This window comes from Syngnathus floridae, chromosome 14 (genome assembly GCF_059516105.1).
Source record: "Syngnathus floridae isolate MCC-2025c chromosome 14, RoL_Sflo_1.0, whole genome shotgun sequence".
NCBI classification, from domain to species: domain Eukaryota; kingdom Metazoa; phylum Chordata; class Actinopteri; order Syngnathiformes; family Syngnathidae; genus Syngnathus; species Syngnathus floridae.
The window spans coordinates 11,267,643-11,280,865 of NC_142426.1; the positions used below are offsets into that span (position 1 = coordinate 11,267,643).

Consider the following 13,223-nt stretch of genomic DNA (forward strand, 5'->3'; position numbering starts at 1 on the left):
TATGGTGACAAACACCTACACGTGCCGCCGGATCCGCACGAGGCCAGCATGTGGCGGCTAAACTGCCAGTCATGTGACCACCAAGGTTATTATGTTAAAGGAAAACGAACAAATAAAACATTAAATACGCTTTTGTTCATGAAATAAAATAATGACAATGTAACAAAATATCAGGGGGCGAGGCTGCAAAATTCAAAGACCTCTTAGTTGCTCCTATCTTGTGCGTCTGTCTCATTTTTTTCATTCCTCTTTGACGCAACTTGGTCGTCACGATTTTCCCTAGGCGGCGGGATATTGGCCATTTACGCCATCTGGGAAGTGACAGAGGCATTATGAGAACACACACATTGCAGAGAAAAGTCACATTGGGATCTAAAAACTCACTCCTCTCACTAACTTATGAACTTTTCACCGTCATGTCTCATAAAACTGAAGCGAGCAACCACATGGACGTCGCTCAATAGTCGAGAGCAAAAGTGTATATATATGTGTGTATTCCCACTTGCACACATTTCGCCGTACTCAGAGTCTTAAGAGGGACTACAGTGATTGCAGTCATGCAGGTCTGAGGTCTAGCCAGACCACTTCCTGTATGAGCTTCCTTTCCCCAAAGTTTGTGAAGGCACCAGAGCGTCCAAGCCACCCATGACACAACATCTCCAGTGATATTATGACCATTTCATTGCATCACATGTCTGCGCATTTTGCAGCACTCAGACGTCTACACTTAACAAAAGTGCACACATTGGCGTTGAGTCATCGATCAGTCACAGCAGAGTGTTTGTCTCGGCTCCGTTAAAAGCACGCTGTTTAACTTCTTGGATGATTTGTTTCTGCTAAGTCACTGCAAATTGAATATCAGTCAACATGGGCTCCTGGGTGCTCGTCCCATTACTGGTCAATAAAGATGTCAAGTGAACAGAAGTGAACGACAACTTCATGTGGTTCGGTAAAACAACGAACGGGAATAAATTCTGCCGGGACGTCAATTGAACTCATTCGGACTCACCTTTGGCCTACAAGCGCAGAGAGTGAAAACAAACCAAACAGTGGGGACGCCTGTTTTTATATAAAGCCCAGCCGAGGAAGTGAGAATAGAACAGAATACAGTCGGTCCCCCTTTTAGAGATAAATACAGCTTCCTTTTCGTCTGGAAGGACTTTCCATAAGACGTAGCCTTTGTAAGGTTTCACCCATTCCGAATGTGTCTGAGGTCATCTCCAAATATATATACACTTTTAATTTAAAAGTGAATTTTGCTCAATTTTACCAGTGTGGGGGAAAAAAAGAATTAGCCAAATGAAGCTGAACTTCCCTCAAATGATCATTCCCCCATCTTCTCAGCTGGAGTCTCCCTCAAATTGCCTTCTGATTTTCTGCCTCAAAGCATATTCTTACTTACGGCGGCCCCTTGGGGTCTGGGGTCACGTGTGCGCATGCGAGTTAATCTGCGGTACAATGAAGGTGAGTGGGTGGATGGTCGGGGGGGGGGGGTTGCTGTTGTCACACGACACAGCGAATTAGGGCTGCGTGTGCATGTGAGCGCGCACCGCCTTCTGCCGACACACGTGTCAAACACAAAGCCATCCAACTGTCCACATGGCCCAGGGGAGACGTGTGGGGGTGCCTGGGAGATGGATGGTGGGGGTGAAAGGGGCAAAAAGGTAGAAGAAAGGAAATCGTGGAGTTAAATGTGCAGCCTGGGGGTGAAAGGGCGAAGACGTGTTAGAGGGGAACGCAGGGGGGGACACGAACAATAGATGGCTGGAAGAAACATCCACATGAGCAAAATTGGAGCAAACAGTCAAAGAGGGGTGATGAAGGTCACATGGGACATCTTTTCATCCACAGGACTTGCGAGGTTAAAAGTGGCAACCTTACTCGGACATTAAAGTGACTTATTCAGATTCAAGCTGAGAATTTAATGAGATCAAACCTATTTGGAGTTTTATGCGCAATAAGTAACAGGATCAAATCAAATGTCAGCGAACGCCGCACGGCTCCTACACAACGATGTCTTTTAGTCGCCATAAAAAGTCATTTACGACTTCATTTGGAAAACCTTGTTCGAATCCATATATTTTGGAATAATTATATATCATTCCTAATGGCACACTGGCTTGTAATAAAACATAAGGGGGCATTGGTCTAACAATGGTGGACACTGCCGTGAACAATTCTTATTTATAAATAACACGACACAATAATATACTGTAACTATGGTCTGAAGGCAAATAATTAATTGATCGTTTCACCGTAGTCTATCGGTAAAAGGTCAAATGTGGAATATGCTCTTAACATCCGGTTCCTCCTCTCTTCAAGCGTCGTACGGTCTGAAAATAAAAGTAAGAGCTTATCGACGGACACACCGAGCGATTGTCGGCTTCTTGCATGCACATCGATACGCACGCTGGTCGTTCGTTGGGAGGCTGGTAAATGGAGGCAGCGGGAGTCCATCTGCTGCTTCCACTCCTCATTCTCACTCCATTAAAAACACAACCTTTCCATGTCTCCTTACAGGAAAACATTAGGCCTGAGTCACGGTCGGACACGCTAAGCTCTTTTGTGCAGGCTCTTCAAGATAATTGAAGCATCAACTAAGGGTATCCGCAACTTGCTTTCTTTTAATAAATCTGAAAAAATTGTTATCGTCGTATTATTCTGCCAAATAACAAAATCGGCCTGAAGAAAATCCATATCGGTCAGGCACTAGCACATGACCTAGTAAACAAATTGCACGCTAGACCACCATTTGCACATAAATGGGCTGCCAGAAAGTATTTTTAAGAGAACAGTTCCAGGGCATAAATGAATCAAATGAAAATAGCTTTAAAAAAAAAAAAGTGTCCTCAATTGTCTTTTCTGGGTAAGAGTTCAAATTGAGGCTAAAAAAAGTCATTCTTTTGTTTCATTCTTTTCCAGAGAAAAATAAAATATTGTGAAGAAATGCAGTTTTGTTATGGATTCATCCATATTAATCATCCATTTTATCCATGGCTTTGCATTTTTACCGTGAAGGAAAATGAGAAAGAAAAATCTTCCCAAATGTATTCCAGACACTTCATCCCCAAGTGTGTGCCCTGTGACCTCTCCCTATTTTATCATCCCATCTCTGCTCATTGCTCCATCAGACTATTCCTGCCACCGTCTTTTTTTTTTCTTTCCAATCCACTGCCAATACTCCCCTCCCTTTATTCTCGCCTCGTCTTCCCTCCTCCATTTTCACCAACAGCTGCTGCTCTGCGTCTGTCGTCGCTGACCTCTCTGCACCACGCGCCACGTCCTCCTTGCATTGCCCCCAAGAGAGCCTCGGTCATTAATGTGCATACAGACACACTACACGTGCAGCCATGATGGGCGGAGGTCTCCCTCACAGTTCACATGGCACTCATTTGTCAATTAAATAGCCCAGAGACAGCAAATCCTTCAATTTAATGGGCCTGGAGGAAAAACTGTAATTAAACATGGTCAGTTTATGGACATGATTAGAATGGTCGGTGGAAACATCAGGAGCGAGCCAGTATGTGCAAAACCATTTGGTTTTGGATGAGTGTACCGGACTTAAAAAAAAAAGGTAAGAAAACAATAAAAGCACCCACTAGTCTAAACGCAATGTTCTGATTAATATTGCGCTTTTGGAATATGACTAAAGCAGCAAAATTTACTCCGTTTTATCCATCTTAAGGGGCGTCCATTTTGTCACTTGCTGTCGACTGAAAATGACATCACAGCAAATTACTGAAATTGCAAATTGTCTTAACTTTTCAAAATCATCTTTTCAAAATATTTGAAAAGTTTCCACTCGTCTGATTTGAAAATGAATCATTTCACTTTCTTTTGTATCATACTGTATATAATATGAGGCGTTCATACATTTATTTGGGTTGACATGTCGTAACGGCCCTCCGAAGGAAACCGTAATTATGATGCGGCCCGTGACAAAAATGAGTTTGACACCCGTGCTCTAGGGTGACTTATGTTTTTTTTCTTCATCTTTATGATTCTGTTTGACTGGTGCGACTTATACTTCAGAGTACTTAGAGGTAACAGCACTAAGCTGTATACACTATCTTGAGTAGTTCCCAATCAATAGTTATCTAATAAAATGACAAACAGTAAAACAATTGAAATACATACAATAAAATATCACAAAAGAAATGTTTCGCTACTCTTAACTTGTTCGTGACGAGTTTTGCTCTGACTAACCAACCAGAGAAGGTCCTGACGTGCAGCCATAGGAGGCCAACATGGCCTCCTCAAACAAATCGAGCCCACGTAAGAATATGAAGCGTGAACTCTGGACTGGATTATGACACTTTGGCAATGAGACACGTCTGGCTGCCGCACAAACACACATGCAGATAAGCACGAGACACCGATACACTATCTCAATACATGTTGGAACATTCCTCTTGACAAAATACATCAATAACACACTACGAGAATGCATCTTGGAATCATTTTAAACAGAAGGGAAATTGGGACCAACGAGCTCCAGTTAATTAATGATGCTTATTAATAATAAATGCGTGTCACCGGGATCATTTCATTTATTTAGAGCAGATGGAAAGACTCCTGGTTTCAGGTGTGATGACCTAGCGTACATTGAACTATATAAAATAGTGATGAGACGCGGGATTCAAGTCGACGTCATTGTGGCTTTGGCTCTTGTTCGAGTGTGCACGCTTAGGGCTAAAGGTGAAAGGTGAGTTCGATAGAGGATGTGGACAAGAGCGCAATTGATGGCGCTCATCAATAAGAACACACCAGGTTTAAACATCAGTCACTTGCGAAATCGATGAGCGGACATTTTTTTTTAAAAAAAATCCTAATTAGGTCGAACTCTCTGCTTCGTTAAATCCATCCTGGATTTAATTTAGAAATGACGCAATCCTTGAAAAAACAAAGAGGGGAAGAGATCGATAAAATAAGCGAGGAAAAAGAAAGACACAAGATTACGTTAGGGCGGATTAGGATTGTTTGCCAGCAAAAACAAAATAGTCAGATGTGCATAATGACTTGGATACATTTCAAGTAATGGTCGATGCCTCGCCTCCAGAAAATTTCCAGGAAATCAGCTGTTTCTGCACAATCTTGCGCACAAATAACACCACGCTCAAGTAGAGGCAATCAATCAAACGGAAACACTCGCTTACATGCAAAAAAAAAAACACCAACATTTGGCTGAGCGCATACGTCAACGTCTCTCCATCTTCAAGCTGCAGCAGTTCATAAAGCCCATTTAAAGCTTTCCTATTTCCTATGTCACATTGGGTGACACGCATCATGTGACCATCAGCGAGGCCTTTGCCCTCCCTCGAGCAGCTTCATTGCTTTCTCATTTTACCACTTGACATTTTTTGGCTTGATTAAGCGTAACCCGTACCAAAATAAACATCACACACGGAGAGCAGCTGAGTGATCATCAGGGAAATATTGTCCACGCTTTTTGTTCCACCAGCAATTAGCCACCACGGCTAATGACCACGCCGCCAACAATGAGCCTCATTCAGCAACATTTGCGAGTCACACAACTCCTTGCTTATGTCATTAATCGATTATTTCGGATGAAAATTCATCATCGGCAATTCTCTTTGTTTATTGTTTCGTTTGACGGTCAATTTGAAGTGGCAGGAAGCCTATTTTGAGATAAATTGCTCATTATTTGCCCAAACTTGCATTTCTTGCCAGCCACTGTCCATACAGTTTCCATGACAACTAAGAACACTCAATAAGCATATATATATTACACGCAGACAGACAGACAGACAGACAGACATGCATGTTAGATCTAAGTAGGACATAGGCCTACACGCATGACGTCTCCACTGTAAGCGTGAGAATGAGAGTGGGAAGATCGAGCCAAAAATAGGAGCGCAATAATGAGCGTCTTATCATCTTCTGCATCGTTTCCATATCTCCTCTGCAGCCTCCTTCTCCTTGACAGAAGCAAATGTTTCCCCGCGGCCGTATAAAACGCATCACGCCGGGAAAGTATTGCAATTTGCTAGCTCGCTGAGATTGGATGGCTGTTCCGACTACTTCTCTTCACAAGCGCGACTCTCCGGTTACACCTCCAGTGTCTAACTTATTCAAGATGGTCACTAAGGATCTGTAACAGACACAAACAAACCAACTGATGCTTTTCTTACGGCTTTATTCGGTGCATTGCCACATCTGTTGTTAAAATATAACAGCTGCTCTATCCTAACCGAGAGATTGCGGGAGGAAGAATGACGTCCGCCCCCCCCTCTTTCTTCTACCCCTCGCCAAGTGTCAAACTAAAAGGAATAAATAAGTCATAACCTATGACAGAAGTGCTCTGCTATGTGAACCTTATGCACTCGCTATACTTTCCACAGCAAATATTCATCTCAATCGATTTCTCGTTCACACACAAAGCGGTTCTGTCCACACCTGTATGTAAACACAGATGATGTGTTTAGTTTCAGAGGATGCTTAAAAAAAACACACATTTATTGTGAACACGATCATAGATCTTGGTGAATTTGAAGATTAATCTATTAAAATAGGCATTTATTAACCTTTTTGGGAAGTTTGATGATTTGATTACGGTAATCCCTCGTTTATCGCGGGTAATTGGTTCCAAAAACCACCCGCGATAAGTCAAATCCGCAAAGTAAGGTCACCAACAAGAAGTACTGGGCAGGCTAACGAGTTAGCGGAAAAATGCTCATTCGCGATTGTGCTAACACGCGAAAATGGACTTCTAAAGGAATGTAAACGAACATTTGGAGCAATACTACATTCTCCTAAAGGTTAGCTACATGTTTCCTCAATTTATAAGTTTTTTTTCGACTTTTAAATGTTTTTTTTAATTTTGGAAAAAAAAATCCGCGATGTAGTGAAGCCGCAATAAATGAAACGCGAAGTAGCGAGGGATCACTGTATACAGAATTTGCAGTAGGGGTCCAGAACCAAGAGGAGGGGGGGGGGGGTCACATCTAAAAAAAGTAAATAAATAAGTGCTACAAGTGCACGCAGACATGCACAAAGGCTCGGCTCTGCTCCCCTCAGACTGATGATACACCCCATCAAACTGCGGGCTGTTCCACATGTTTGCGGGCCTTAAAATTTGAGACTGCTCCTAATCCTAGCCGTATGTCTGGCGGTAAAGCCTCACACGTTGCGGCAGTGCTCTGGTTTCCGCTGGGAGGCTCTGAAGTGGCCTGATGAAAGGTGGCGGGGTGAGACATGCCTGATGTTATGACCACAAGTTCCTAAATGGGGGACAACAGAACCTGTTGGCCTTTTTAAATCACAACCACCACGTTGTCGTAAAAAACAACTTGAAATATCAATTTGACGCTGAGGGGGCGTCTGAGATAACTTTTTGTATTTGTCTACTTGGGAGGTCAGCACGTGACAGTTTTTTTTTTATTTCCTGAGTTTTTTTATTTGGCACCCGGAGTCCGCTTGCTAGCAATTCTTCCATTGTTAAAGTCATGATAATGTATAATGCATAAGCGTATATCTGCTGCTAGCTCAACTGTTGACTTTGCTCTGATTTCTCTGCTAAAAAAACAAAAAAAAAATGCAAGTGGGAATTAGCCTCAAGCACCACTTGAATGGCTTGATCACAGTTAAACAATTTATAAATTATACACAACCAAACCACCTCTATCAATGATTTATCATCATCTTTGGAGTTTCTATTCCAGGACTTGGCTCACGGCCGTTTGGATTCCTGACGTTCTCATCTCACCTGTGTGGAGTCGTGTCTATTTGCAGCTTTCTATCACTTTTCTTATCATTCTCCTGCTGCACTTTAGGCCTCGCCGCCTTCTCCCACATTTCCCAATTTGTGTCCTATGATTAGTCACCTCCATCCTTTGCCATCTTGTCAGAAATGACTCACTCCAGCACAAGGCTCCTTCCCGCTGCTGTTCTCGAGCTCACCAGTCTCCTCCCTCTTACCAAAACAAGCTGCTTCCATTTATTTATTTATTTTCGGGCTCTACATCTCATCTTGCATCCCCCTCCGGCCAAACATTCTCTCTTCTTCCACTGTCACTCTTTCTGTCCCCCCCCCCTTCATTTCTCTTCATGAACATCTTTCTTCTCCTAAACACCCCCGCCCATCCTCAACAGCGCTTGTCACCGTGAATCACACGTTTATTCATCAGCGGCAGAATTTTCTTTCACGGCACAACAACGGAAAAGGCGCAATTCTAATGACTCAACTGCCAAGTTTGTGCCCATCATTTAGGTCGGTGTTAAACAATAAGCAAGGAAGCAGCTGCAAGCCCCAGCTGCACCATTACCAGCTCTCGACTCGGGGCGTGTGTGTGTCTGCATGCATTTGATGCTTTTCAGACGGCTTTGTTTAAGGCTTAGTAAGTGCTATCTAATTGGAATTGTGCATGCGTGGTCTTCTGGGGAAGCCCATCTCCATAATTAGGCAAGGCCAGCCACACATGGTCCCCCTTGACATTTCCCTTCGAAAAAAATCTCAATATTCATGAGAGTCTAAGCACCATAATCGTGGCCCGAAAAGGTAGAGAGACGGAAACAAAAGCAAAATGAAGCTGGTAGAAAAAGACGGCCAGCACATCATGCCACCGCCACGTTGGTGGATCGTGTCACCATCATGAGATAAGAAAAGAAGTGACACATTGAGAGTTTTCCTCATGTTGCTAGTCATCGCTGCTGTGATAATGGAGTGTTGTACCTAACGACAAAATAGTTTTGCTCCACAGCTGTCCACAGAGTCAATACAGCAACAAACATGGAGTCTTCATACGTGTGGTTAGCCTCGCTGGCTTCCGCTTGTCCAGTCGATGTTAGTCTTAAAAGATTCATAACGCCATGGGACTGGCAGTGCGGAACAGGGCCAGCAGCAAAGTCACGTTGCTCTTCATCTCCAAAATCTGATCATGTCCAGTAATGCACATAACTAGAAAATTATTCACGTCATCAACTTTGCCGAAATGTTCTTCTTTTATTCCATACGCCAACTGCTATTGTTTTGAATCCATCAAATTACAACATCCTGTTTCTGTGATAAAAGTTTTTTTTTTGTCTGAAACCATAAAATTTAATTTTGGTACAAATCTTTGTCACTAGCCTCTTGTTAATGTCAAACAATATTTATGCCTGTATCAATTGCCTTTTATTGCGCTCACACTTCCGACAAAAATGACTAATATTAGTTTTAGTGGGAGTGCAGTCTGGTCTATTTGTGGACGCATAGGAAGAAGTCAACAAAGGCTCCTGTTACAAAATCTTGAAAGACGAGATCCGAGAAATCCTAAGAGAGAGTACTGTCTCCATTTCCAATGTGACATTGCAGAACAGAATGAAATGAAGACATGTCCCTTATCACACTATTTTTCAGTTTTGTCTGTAGCCAAAAAAACACACACACATTCCTGCTCAGATTCAATACAGGCGAAACACGTTCGAACACACAGACAAGAAAATAAGCAAGCGCTCGCCAACTTCGAAACTGCCGTCATTTATATGTAAATGAGCTCAGTGTGTAGGAACCGCAAGCTGATTCGCACATTCCATCTGCTCAGAAGAAAACGTCACAAGGGAATGATCAGGTCTATCTGGGAGCCAAACCACATGTCATGTTGTGGTGGACATGAAAATCTGTATTGGCATGAGAAGGTTACAACCTGTCCTCAGATGACTTGTGCACATCAAATATGCTAAGAACTGAGCAGCGGCAATCTGGACCCGAAAGCACAGAGTAAGTCGAAACGTCTGAGGGAATCTGTTCACTCATAGTAGCGCTAATTTCAGGATTACCTAAGTTGTTGTGACATTGCAATGAGTCAGCTGCTTCAGGACTCACGCATACACAGCGGTCCCGTAGCGTGTTAGCTATGGTGAAGAAAAAAAACAAACAAACAGGGACCACTTGGGACAAAAACGGTGTTAAACTACAATGGCTGCCGTGGCAAACTGGTTTATGACACTACACGTTTTGGTAAAAGAGGAGGATCAGTCACTTAGATGGAACTAATAAGATCAAACATTTATTGAGTGGCAATATGTAGCCACCCACGCTGACTCTGGAGCCAAGCCCAGCAGGGGGACTTGATTCAACACTGCAAGGGCAAAAGACACGCTCCGAAACTGCACAGCGTCCGCGTTCCATTTGTGGAAAAGTGACTGTGAAAAACGTCACGGGCAGGAGGGGACGTACTGGCATCGGCGGGTTGGAGGGTAATGCACCTTTGAGCCTCCGGGACTCAGCAGCTCGAAACAGAACGAGATCAATACGCGGCTTTTCTCGATCTGGCGGTAGAACAAACACATTTGTTTGGCAATAAAAAGAGCCGGCAATATAGGAAGGATTTTCAGACTTTATCCGGAAACAAATTGATCAGCGATGACGTTGGTTAGACGTATAGACCTTCCATACTTTCCTCATCACGACATGAATCTCAGCATCCGACGTTAATCGTGCTGATCATGTGCACCTCGACTGAGTCTAATTTCCGGCCTTTGCTGGATATGATCTTTGAGCCTGCTTCCTGTGGCATACAACAAACGCAGCAGGAGGTGGGAGAAATTAAATCATTAAAAATAATGACAGCGGATGAGGGGGGAAAGAAAAAAACGACTCATAAGCATCAAGAGGGGAAAAATAGAAAGTTGTGTGAGATTTAATGGGTTAAATCCAGAGTGGGTTTACATATTAGCCGTCAGTCATTTTATTTCCTGCCTTTCATGGATATGCCCTTACGTATGAAGTAGTACGAGACACTCCAAATGAGATTTAATAAAAGCATGGATTAGTATTTCTACATGCACGGCTTTAAAAAAAATTGCTTAAAAATCTAATATAGTGCAGGAAAATCAAGTGTATTCTCTGGAAGTTCACAAACGATAGCGCTTAGGTCTCGCAGGCAGGTAAGTGGAAATCATAGCACTCGAGCGGTGAAGATAAAGATTTGAAAAGGTGAATGATTAGAAGAAGAGTTTTGAAGTGCTTTGAATGTGTTGAGAAGGAGGTGGGATGGATCGGTAAAGGTCGCAGCGATGATGAGGACGCGAAGGACATTGCTATTAAGTTGCGCTGGAGTGAGGAAGAAATGTTTTGCTGTTTTTACAAAAGAAGGAGACGGATGATGAGTGATAGTGAAAGAAAGATGGTGAAAGGGTTGGAGCTGGCAAGCAGCTGATCTCCAGTACTGACCGACCCCTTGTCACAATTTCAACGCTCCTCTTCCATTTTCAGTCCCCCATCCCCCGATCACGATGGGCCATCCATCAAGCAGATACACACACTTATATGGGTGCGGTCGAGTCCCAATCAACTTATCCCTCTTTCATATCTTATTCTCACCATTTTATTTATTTCTTTCTAAATCTTCCCTTTTGCATTCGGCGGCCATCTGCTCTTCTTTCCTCTCCTTCGGCCTAACCCCTTTACTGCCTTCTTTATGTCGCCTTCCCCACCTCGTATAGAATGTGGAATAAATGTCAAGGTAGCCGCAGAGGAACCTGATCACTTCTCGCAGTGCAAGGACTGATTCCATCCTTGAAGTCTACTGTGCACAGGAGGCAAATTTGTTTACGAATCCGAAGGGTCAGATTGCAGACGTGTGCCACCATGATATTACAAACAAAATCCTCATTGAACGATGTGTGTGCTCACGAATGGCCACACTTCAGGGAGATGTTATGTGACCCTGGCCACCCCACAGAAAAAATTCTAGCTACACCCCTGTGTACAGCCCTAATATAAGGCACCTGTATGATCCAAAATGTGTGCATCTAGAAATATTTTAAACAAATCGGTAGCAACATCACAAAGACAAAATACAACTCTCAGGAAGGTGCAGTTCGGTTCCAACTACAAATTGTTCAATTAACACCTGTGTAGTTGTGAGAAGGACTCTGTATTGTTTGTGCACCTTTGCTCTTATTTGAACAGGTGGCTCGAGAGAGCACAATGAAAAATACAGTAGATGTTTGCTTGGGATTCACAAAGACACCAAAGGATGGGGGACCTTGAAGGCTATAAGTGCAAATGTTTTCCAGTTTAGCTTCACTGAACTTTACATCTCGTAACTGTCTCAAGCAAAGGACACGTTAAGGTGGCACGAGAAGCGAGTTATAAAGAAAAACTAGTAAAATTACGGCTGAATTTACAATAGTGCGTGTCTCTTGATCATCATTGAATTACAAACATCATCAAAACAAAGGGGTTCAAATACACATGATACACATTGGTACTCAGCCAGTCAAGAGGAACACTTACCGCACGAAGAAACTCAACTCGTCTCAAAACGTCAGGTTTCTGGGTCTTCTCCTCTTCGCCGTTAATGGGCACGATGTTATTCCAGCGGTGTTAACAACAAGCGACTGGCTGCTGTTTCTTTGTTGCAGTTGAATGATAGATTCAGGAAGCCGAGTGGCCAAACCCCGACTATGTGTAGCCATTAACTCAGCAAATAGCGCGCTGATTGGTCACGTTCACCGTAGCAGCCGTCACACTATTGGCTGAGGCCATGATGCTGTGTTTATGGGTTACCATAAAGTCCGCCAAATTGAAAACGTCGAGTCAATCAGAGCGTGCTAATATTTGCAATGTAAAAAAAAAAAGGCATGAATTACCATAGAGTGCGTGCACTCGCTCAAATGGCAGGCGCATTTACAAATTCCAATCCAATATTGTACTTTTTACAACCAAGCACAAAGGCAAGAGTGGCCAAAAATTGTATTCAAGTCAGAATACTGTTAGTCAATATAAAGGAAAAGTAGACCCCAACAAATTATTTCAGTAAGAGTTAATTGAGTTGGTCAACTAGCATAATATTAAAAAATACTCAAGTATCAGATAGATAGATAGATAGATAGATAGATAGATAGATAGATAGATAGATAGATAGATGGATAGATGGATAGATGGATAGATGGATAGATAGATAGATGGATAGATGGATAGATGGATAGATGGATAGATGGATAGATGGATAGATGGATAGATGGATAGATGGATAGATAGATAGATAGATAGATAGATAGATAGATAGATAGATAGATAGATAGATAGATAGATAGATAGATAGATAGATAGATAGATAGATAGATAGATAGATAGATAGATAGATAGATAGATAGATAGATAGATAGATAGATAGATAGATAGATAGATAGATAGATAGATAGATAGATAGACAAATTTATTCACACCCATATGACCTATAACTTAGAGCTCCAACTCTGAATTAAAAAAATAG

General features: G+C 42.5%; 1 protein-coding gene across 1 annotated transcript in view; it reads right to left on the reverse strand.

Moving 5' to 3' along the window:
- The window catches only part of LOC148387743 (SPRY domain-containing SOCS box protein 4-like), a 34,717-nt gene extending 22,288 nt beyond the window's left edge, over positions 1–12,429 (reverse strand). The window contains exon 1 of the mRNA XM_088396972.1: positions 12,242–12,429. The gene's annotated coding sequence lies outside the window, so the exon portion shown is untranslated. The remainder of the gene's footprint in view (positions 1–12,241) is intronic.
- Between the last annotated feature and the right edge of the window lie 794 nt (positions 12,430–13,223).